This window comes from Grus americana, chromosome 12 (assembly GCF_028858705.1).
Source record: "Grus americana isolate bGruAme1 chromosome 12, bGruAme1.mat, whole genome shotgun sequence".
Lineage (NCBI taxonomy): Eukaryota > Metazoa > Chordata > Aves > Gruiformes > Gruidae > Grus > Grus americana.
The window spans coordinates 3,588,349-3,599,163 of NC_072863.1; positions in this window are offsets into that span (position 1 = coordinate 3,588,349).

The following is a 10,815-nucleotide window of genomic DNA, read 5'->3' on the forward strand; positions in this document are numbered from 1 at the left end:
GGCAGCTTTTTTTGCATTTTTCTTTAGTCTCCATAAAGGCAATTTTAGCATTTTTTTTTTCCCCTCAATGGCAGATCTACATTTCTTAGGGCAGCATTGATACTGGGTTGCTGAGCACATCATTGATTTCTAATTTGCCCTTCCCAGAATAGTTTTAAATGTCAAAGTACTGGCAAATGAGATTTAGGAAACTGATAAACTTCAGAGACTGAATCTGTTGTTAAGTCCTTATTAGGGAGCTCCTGATAAACATTGACAGGCCAAGACACGGAGGTTTTTCTGTGTCAGCTCAACCTAACGAGCACACTTCTAACTAACACTTTTTGTTGAAGAAACATATTAAAGCTAGAACAGCAACAGGTTGGGGCAATTGTGATCGAATAGTTCATATAAAAGTGCCAATTTCAGGGTGGTTTTTTTATTTCATTTTGCTTCCTATCATCTCCTCAGCAATATCCCAAATGATACTCAGGCATCTGGCTGTGAGTTACGCTGACCCACAACCTGTTAGGCAGTTGTTTCTGACTGATGCAGTACGGAATGCGGGATGGTGATTGTACAGCACAGCAAACACAGACAATGTTGAGCTTTTTTAATGCCTCCTGGACATAATTTCCCATTTGGCTACAGTGAGCAGCCCCCTTGTTCATCTTGTCTCTTTAACAGCGGAATGATCTCAGTAGGAGAGTTGTGGAGAAGCCGTATCCTCCAGCGCAGGGGTAGAGCAGGGCAGTAGGAGATCCAGCCTTCGCTGTGCTCCTCCTCAGGAGAGGCAGCGAGCCGAACGGCCCCAGCTGCCTGCACTGCTGGTCGCCCCACAGGGACGCTGCCTCTTTGAAGCTTTTGGGGATTTTTTTTTTTTTTTTTTTCAAATGAAAATGCCCGAGAGGAGCAGGACTTTGACTGTGCCTGTGTCCTCAGCACCTCCAAAAAGTGGCGGAGCAGAGGGAGACTGAAAACCCCTTCTGATGCAGTGTATAGGCTGGGGATCGGTGTTTGCAGGCTGGGGCGGGGGGGGGGGGGACACGACTGCCAAGGTTGGGGGTTGGCACCCGTGGCCCCTCTGCATCTGCCTCTCTGATGGCTCCGGTTTCCTACAAAGCATCTCCTTGTCTGTAAAGCGCCTTTGAACCGGCATTATGCCAATAAAGTTGGTGTTAGCTGGACACAAGGTGATCTTGGCTAAATGCAGGCCAGTTAATGGACGATGTATTTCAGCAATTTTATGAATCTTGTATAATGCAGACTGCTATCATAATAAACTCTAACTGAATCAATAGTGACCAATCTCAATTTAAAATCTGGATCTATAGTAATACACAGCGAGAACCCTCTCCTTTAGAAATGCATGGCTGTGCATTAAAAGCTGAATGCTGGTTTAAGTAATTGCTATCTACAAGTAAGTGGCCCATTAATATATTTATTTACAGAATATTTTTGGTAACATGACAAAATGTGGCCTAACCTGAATTGTTATGAATTTCCTTCATGGCCTCAGCTGCTCTCCACAACTCCTCCTCTGTGTGTGTGTGTGTGTGTGTGTGTGCCCATGCCCGTGCCCAGCGCTAACCTACAAGCGTGATAATCCACAGCCTCGCCGGCCCCGGGCTGAGGATCTGTTACCTTCGGCAGCAATGCTGATAGAAAGACTTCCCGCTTTCCCACTGCTGCTTCCTGCTACTGTCCGGCAGCATCCTGCCGGCACTGCTGTTCCTTGCTGGGGTGAGAAGGGAGAGGGGGGTAAAGGAATTTACAGAGGGTTTGTTTTGTTTTTTTTTTTAAAGCCAGGTCATGAGCTATCATCGTTTGTTATACATACTGCAAATGTTTAGGTGCTTGGAAAATCACTATTAATAAACATTTTGACTTTAGTTCTGTCTGCAAATAAGGTCGTCTTTGATGATTTGAACCTGGGATGGAAGGGGAGTAAAAAGTATTTTTTAAATGATGTCATTTGTCATATAGACAAATTATGAATTTCTACAGTTTTATATTTGTACATCAAAGAAATCAATTGAAATGAACCAATTCAGTGTTGGCACAGCACAAATGCTGCAGCTTGCTCCCTTTCCATTAGACCATCATCCATTTCCACTTCTGTTGGCCAGCTAACACTGACAACTTAATAGAGCATCCTCTGCATGAACGTTGGAGTGTGGTAATCTAAGGTAGGGAAAAAAATCATTTTTTAAACCAAAGAAGAATTCCCATTATTCTGAGTTCCAGTTAGAAATACAGTAAGAATTTACTATATATGATGTGATTCTGTTGACATAATCCAAATTATGAAAGTAAATACAGCACCATATACTAAAATACTCTTATGATAACTGACACTTCACAAATTGGATCTTTTATAATATTTAAACTTTTTAAAAAGACACTTGGCTTTGCAGCTTTGAAAATGTATGCACTGCTTTTTCAAAAATGATACTGAAATGTGTCTTCACTGAGTAGTGGACCACTTCTGCTGTGTATCAGTTCTTTGCTTTGGCTGGCTACAAGAGGGGTTAGTTGTGGGAAAAGGAGCCGGTTTTGCTGTCCCTAAAACGTTAACTGCGCACCTTCGTGCTCTCTCAAAGCTACGAGGGCTGCCCCAGCTTCCTGATTTCCATCCTGTGGCATGTGTCCCACCTGCCCGGCTAACTGCAGGTCGTGCCTCAAGAGCAAGCCAGCCCTAAGCCACGAGAGCTGGGACGGCCTCTGTCATTGTCTCAAAACGCCGCTCTCAGATGGGTTAGGCCGTACATACACCAGCTGCTCCTGGTGACAGAGCGACTGCCTGGTATTTTGCAATAAATCTTGGCTGGTCAGAGAGAAGCAGCAACTTTGTATTGAACTATGCAAAACTGGCCCAGCTCTAATTAACCATTGTGTGCTTCAGCCAGGCAGCAGTGAGACAGATGTATTTCAGAGAAGAAACTCTGAAATAAGACAATGGATAGAAGCGCCGTCATTTGGAATTGTTAGGCGAAGACATGGTTTCATCATAATAAAACCTGCATCACAGTTCCTTCATAATAAACACTGCAACACAATACATCTTCTATTAAGGTTATTAAGCATGCTTTGGAAGTCTACGGCCTTATGTAAACATTTTCCATTAAGCAGTGGAGCGTCACACCACGTACGCACGGCACCAGGGTGCAGACGCCTTTGGGACTGTGCCAGCGGCTGTCCTGCCGGAGAGGCGAAGAAGTGGCTGGGTCACTGGACATCGACCCCGACCTTCGGAGGGTCCAATACAGGCATGGAGTGCCTGCATAGTTCTCATTTTAGGATCTGGGCTTTGCCTCAATCTTTAATCTAATTACCAAAAGGCCACACACCTAAACTAAACTGTGTGTCCCCTCGCCTTCCGCCGGAGCGGCCAAATAGAAAGGGAAAACCACTGGTATTAAATGAAACAAGATGAATTTGCTAAAAAGAGAAGAAAGAATAAACAGGCATGAAAAATAAACTTTAATTCGCTCCAGCGCCAGTAGGATTTGGCATTTAATGTTAATCATACGTTTCATTCTGTATCAGGAAGAAATACCTGGTTCATGTTTCCCCCGATGATTCCTGCCATTAGCTGAAAGTCTGTTTATTCCCAGAGCTGTGCTGCCATCAGTTGATGATGCTGGGCCACTTACAGAGATGTTTTGGCAGGAAAAATGCTTGATCAGTCGTAACATTATTATGAAACATACTATTTTTCTTTGTAGACCAGTCCAAAGCATTTCCATATAAATTGTTGCATTCTCTCCCTTGGTGTCAACTGGGTGGGAGCAGGGGGAGAGGGGAACCACATCCCGAAAAGTAAGAGAACAGACAAAAGAAGCTAGTGACTTAAATAACAAGGAATAAACTCCCTATTGGACTTTTTTTAATAGTTCTATAAAACTGGTGAAGACAGAAACGGTACTCAGAGATTTCTGGTGTCAGATCAGTGCTTTGCATTTTATGTGATCATTTACACCTGTGCAAAGTAAGTATTTGATAGCATTTGACAGCTGATTTATTAGCATTTGACACCTATATTACACATGTTGAAATGATTCTACAATGTGCAAAGCAGTGGAAAAACCACTGATTCCTTTCATGGCTTTTTTCCTGGTAGTTTAATACTGAGATTCTATTCCAAAGGAAAAAATGAATTCCTCACACCCTGATTGTAATTCTTTATTTCTTCTAATATTTATTATGTTCAGCTCATACTAACTTGGAAAAAAAAAAAAAGGGAAAAAGAGAAAAGCAGTTGTGTTTAATTCACAGACCTGATTCACAGACGCTGGCTCTGAAACCAAATCAAAACCAGGCCACGCTCCTAATACTGCAAGGAGTCACAGAAAAATGAGAAGTCTGCTATTGTGATGAGAAACACTGCGGGACTCAGACTCTTGATTTATAACAGAGCTGGTAAGTAAATTGCATATTTTTGATAGTTAATAGTTTTTCAAATAAACAGAAATTTTCACCAAATGAAACTTCTGTTTTCACTGAAATTATTTTTGGCTGCTTCAAAGCAAACTCTCAAGAAGCTGCAAAGCCATGGTATTTCTTTTTTCACTGTTTTGAAGACAGGCAGTAACAGACACTGTTCAGAATCCATGTAAGAAAGAAGGGGTGGATCAGTTTAATACTGTCTGGAATGTGGTGGACTCCTCAGGTTTAGATTAAAACAGTTGCACCCAGTGGAAAAAAAAAAATCAATGTCGGCAAATATCACCTCTGTGCATAGAAAGTTACTGGAGCTCTGAGTTTACCAGAAGAACCGAAGACCCTTCCCCACCCCAGGAAATCAAGTCCAGTAAGAAGGATCATGAACACAGTAAAAAGATAGTCTAAATTATGCTATAGTATTTGTCAAGTACGCAATTATTTGAAATGCAATAGCCAATGTCATGTGTTGACAAGATGTGATAGCGTAATGAAAAATAATAATACTGTTTGCTCATCTGGTACCAGCCCAATTTCCCAAAGAAAAGCCTCTCAGATTTCACACATCACAGTAGCTTTTCCAGCTAAAATAATGTGGTAGCTAGTGTAGCATGAATAAGTTAAGTATCTGTGAAGTTCATGGACTGGTGAAGAGGGAGGACCAATTTGCCAAGCTCTGAATTACTGACAGACTGAATGACCCATGTCTAGTCTTGTCACGTTACTTTACATTACACATTGTAACACAATCCGGTGGAACATAACCTGGAAAAAAAATTACTTCAGCACTAGATTGCAAGATTTTCAAGGTTACAAGTGTTTGATTGTCACGGTGCCCACATTTTCTAGATCAATTATAGTGGCCGTTAGCTTTACCATCACTCAGAATTAAACTCTCCCATATTTACCAGTGTATGTCTATCGGTCTACACGCCTCCCAAAGAAATCAAAGCTCCTAATGCTCATTGCAGCTGCCCTTTCCTGTGCTCACAACACTGGTTTTACTTTCAGTTCCTCGCTCGGAGCAGCGTGCCTAGCCAATTTTCATGAAAGGGAAGAGACAGTCTTAAATGTAAGTCAAAGGACAACAAAATTATTTGTTTTGAAACAAGAAAAAAAGCAGGTGATTTTACTTCCTCAGCGTGACAGCTCTATCTGAGGAGGAGAGAAAGAAACAAACCCAAACATTTATTTTATGTGTCTTGTACCCAGTAAGGGGAAATAATTAAAGGTTATCATTTGCTCAGTCTCAGGGAAGGACTGATTTCCAATGAGAGTGGTTCCAGTATAGTACACCCCAATACATAAGATTTTACTTACCTTATCGCTGTGCTTTAGAAACAGAGAACTGACCAGGAGTTACTACTGATGGGATCTATCTGCTCAGGCATTTTGAAAATTGGAGATTGAAAGACAATGAAGATAACATCAGCTGCTGCAAATGGGCTCTGGTTATTTTTGACTTAAGTTTTATTAGGAATTTGAACGTGACATCCCTTGCTGATGAACACATCCACAGCCCATTAATGTCAGTGAGAGTTATGCTTATACGGCAGAGAAAGCCGATCTTGCAGTTGTGTATGTCCAGAGTCTGACACACAGCCTCCAGTTCTGTGGCGTACTCAAACAATAAGTTAATGAGGATTTACTTTGTGTGCTATATTTCTATAAAAGTAATTTTTTAAAATAGCATAATGGATTCATATTTACTTGACAGTCTTTGCATCATTTATTCCTTGGTTTCTATCTTAACAGTCTTGTAAGATCTAAAGATAGAAATAAATATTTACTCACTCTTCATGCACGCAGTTTATTCTATCTGGAACCGTAGCCGGCTCTATTCTTTGTGTTGCCTTTCAGCTAGATGCTGTAAAGAAAGGAAATTAATTGTTGTTAAACTTAGGTATGTGACAAAAAGAACCAAAAAGTTAGCGCTGACTCCTGTCCCCATTTTACTACACGTGCCCCCTCCCACCCCGTCTCCTCTGCCAATGTGTGGGGGGAGGTATGTGTAGATGTGCGTGTAAAAATAAGATTACCTCAAGCTCATTACTGTCCACTGACAGGGTCCTGCTGTAAAAACTTTTGATGAATAGGCAGCATCTAATTCCTGAGTAATAAAAAAAAACCTAAGTTGCTTGCAATCATTATTCCAAATGGAAAAATTAATTGTAAATAACTGGAAGTCAATTAAGGCTGGGTTCTGCCGGGTAATGCAAATCTTTTATAGTTTTGTTTCAGTTAACTGCCTCATTAATGATTTATAGATGTGTATACAGCTGTGGGAACCATCGCATTATCTAATGCACTCAGAGAATAATTACATATGAAAAGAACTACGCAGCTCAAGGGAAAAACTCAGAAATTACTTACTGCCTTAACTTCAACCATATTAAGATGCAAAGTGTTTAGAAACTGACTGTGATGTTTTATCATATTCTTGAGGTTTTATATACTTTTAAAAAAATGGAAAAATAATTCTTTCTAAAAAAAATTTGTATACTTCAGTATTACACAGTATGCAAAAATCAAGACGTCTCAAACTGAGAATGTAAGCCATTTATTTATTATTTAAAAGCCTAAGTTATAAAACATTCCCATTCCCTTTGTGCATCTGCTATACAGGAAATAAAGACATTTCTACAGTTAAACAATTCATGGGCATATGCATATATCTCCCTGATTTACATAGAGCTAGAAGTTATTTTGGAAAGACTTCAAGAGTCATTTTCCTGGGCATACAAATATATTGGTATTTGTTCTTTGGTGACACCATTGTTTGAAGTTTGAGGGGTTTTTTTGTCAAATACTCCTGAAACTTATTTCACTTCTAGTAGGGCAGTAAACGTGAAGTTTGCACAATTTGCTACTTATTTCTTATAAACTCTAATCCAGTGATAAACTGCTGTTGGCCATTTGGAAGCACACGGAGGATCCTTTGCCTTTAAGCCTGCTTTTCCTCTTTCTTAGAGCTGAGGGGGTCAGGGTCTTTCTCACCAAAATCAGGCATTTGACCCTCAGAACCTTCTCTGAAATTTTGAATAACACTGCAGATCCTCAGTGCAAAGCTTCTGGCATTGCTATGAGCAAATTCTCTGTTGCATGTCTGAGGCACAGGACAGAAGAGCAGCGCGATCTCACCCTCCGTGCTCTGCCTCCCAAAAGCATCTTTCATCTTCGGGCCTGAGGGAAATCACCATGCCATGCTCTTGTCCATAAGGTGACCCCAGGAAAAGAAGGGCAATTGTGGTCAGCTGCTGTTGGTTTGATCTGTTCCTGGCTCCCGCTTTGTTTACTACCTGTTTGCTTTTGTGCTCCTTGGAGTTTCCCAGCTCCGTATCTGGTCTGCCTTTCGCCCCCCGTCCCTCACTGATTCTGCCTTTTCCTGCGTACTTCTCCCTGTGGTGGTGGCAAGCGTTTCCTCATGCCTTGCTACCACTCTTTCCCCTCCTTCAGCCCAGCCAAAGACTGGTGGATTAAAACATCCTTGCAGCCACCTTTCCATTACTGACACAGCACAGCTCCCACAAGTTTCTTCTTCTTCTGGCTCCTTCTTCACCACATTCTTCAAGGCTCTACTCCCAACTCTTTCCTCTAGCCCAGTGCTCTTGATTTGTTTGCTCAGTCAGATGTGATGTGATCTGTCAGGGCTCCTTCTTCCATGTTGTGTGATTTAGGGCAAGCACCTTTTTTTTGCCTTATTTTTAGAAATATTAAAATCCTGGACCAGTTATCTATTTGAACTATATGTGGCCAGAGGGAGACAAATTATTTTTTTTATTTTGTCTACATATGCTTAGGCTTTTACATAAAACCCACAACTAATTTGTATCACTTACTCGTCTCTCAAATAATGTCAGCACATTTCACTAGCTAGGAAAAAAAGAAATCAGCCTGACATCCTTTGGGGGGGGGAGGTGGGGTGGGGAAAGGACACCAGAAACTCATTCCATGGTTTCACAGCGGCACTAAAACACAGACGCTGCTTGGCCACCAGACTGCTGCTTCCAGCCAACTGGGCTGTAGGATTTAATGGAGCACAGAAATGTTCAGTGTCCCGCTTGCTGGGCTGGAGAGCTTGTTCTACACGGAGGGATGCTCCCATGAAAATTCACAAGTTTTGTCTTTGCAGAAAATCTGTGGTATCTTTTGCATGCCTTTTACAGAACAGGTTTATATGTTTATAATTATGCTTATATGCTTCTGCTATCACTGAAGAAAATTACTTATTATAGATTTTATCGACTCATAGAATAATTCAGGTTGCTGAGGTCTCAGGAGGTCATCTACTCCTACCTCCTGCTCAAAGACTTATGTATCTACATCAGTGACCACGTGTGAAATGAAAATGAAGTCAAAAGCATGCAAATAATTTATTTTTGAGATTTTATTGCCAGAGAATAAAATAGAAATAGACGATTGAAATTGTCATAAAATATTTGTATCTCTGCAGTTGTTTCTTACTTGGTAATGAAATATTACATTTACCTACAAGAACAAATTAATGACTGCAAATCAAGTATAATTTAGCATTAGAGAAACGTACTTTTAATTCTAAGCTTTCAAAGTTGCGCTGAATAATCTGCATAAGGAACAGCTAAATAAATCAAGACTCTGCAATCTGGAAGTGACCAAGAATTCATGAGATAGAGGTCCATATAATCATTAATGCCACAAAGAAAATGACAAGAGAATGACTGTTCAGCATTTAATACAAGAAATGAGGGCTATCAAATTAAAGTGTCAGGTATCGGGGCAAAGCAATAGAAGGAAGCAATTCTTTCTACTGTGGGACCTCAGCTGGAGAGCTATGGCTGGGGCATTAGCCTACATCTGATCAGTGATTCCACAAATTCAGGCAAAAAAACCCCAACAACCAAACAACAGAACCCCAGAAGCTGCCAGGGTGATTAAGCACACAGATACAGCCTTTGGCCAAAGACATCCTCGTGGAATTCCAGGCACAGAAATGTATAGCCTTGATGCATACCTGATCCTACTTTTCCCTTGGCTTATTCCTGGGGAGAACATGGGCTCTACGCTCTTCGGTTTGCACAGTATGGTTATTCATACCTTCTGCTATCTCTATTTGTACATACTATCTCAGTGCTCTTTCCATTAAGTCTTCCTCAACAGTAGCCAGTAATCTTTATGGCCATTTCTTAATTGCTCTTGGAAAATACAGTAAGGGAAAAAAAATGAGGTAACATATTTGGCAAATCATCTTCTAATTAGCAAAATTGTTTGGTAATTGCTCTTGTTTAACTATAGTTTATCACACATTGCACTGTGAATTGAAAAGAGTTGAAGACATTCTTAATTCTGGTTTTAATATACTTTGTAATCGAAAGGGTAAAATAAAGGCACATCACTATGATTTAATGCATGGCGGAAGACAAGCAGAAAAGCCTTCCAGTCTGTATCTGCCAGCTATTAACCATGCCTCTGTCAGAGCGGAGTGTTTCATAAAGATGCTCGCTCAGAGACAAAAAGAAGAATGCAGATCAAATTTGCATCTTAGATCTTTAGCCCCTTAGAGAAAAACAGGAACACTGAATTGTAAACTGGAAGTAATGTTTTATTGTGAATTCCTTTACCAGCTGAAATTTAACTCAGAGATGGGATTGCTAGGCACAGTAATTCTGCCATTCTTTTTCTTTATGCTGTCCCACGCTCAGATTTTGTAGATCAGATATAAGAATAAGCTAAAGCCACAACCATTGTAGTGGCAGAGGGAACATGAGAGGAATGGAAGAGACATGAGACCTCACATGACTCCCCATCCCACCAGCTGGCAATGGAAGACGCACAGTTCACGAGATGACAAACTCATTCTCTCCGCAGGCACAGCTCGCTTTCTCATCTGTTTTTTTCCCTAATCTGATAAGTTCTCATAACTGGAAAATCATGGGCAAGTAAGCATTTATTTTGGTTCCACACTACATTCTTCATTTGAAAGATTTGTAAATCAGACATGAAAGTCACCCTCTCCAGGTTCAAGTCTGATGTTGCAAAGGTTCAGGCTGGGGAAAAAAAAACAAAATAAATTCTTATCTATTATATTTACTAACATTCCAATTATGCCTTTCCATTTTATACCATTCTGGGGGAAGGCAGGGGGAAATGACACATATTTATCAATGTGGTGTTATACTTTATTCTGCCTATATGCCTTTGGCAGTAACTTCAGAAGATGAATGCCAAACATAACCAGCTAATAACTCAAGAACTATTACTCTCGGTTACAGACACCCTGAAGGAGAGCAGCCTCAGTGATCATTTCTCCTCCTGGATCAAATTTTTGAAGTGTTCCAGTTGGATCAGTGTTTGCACAAGAATTGCTCCCCCTTAATTCTCATGACTTCTGCTGGCCGTACTCTCCTTCCCATGGGG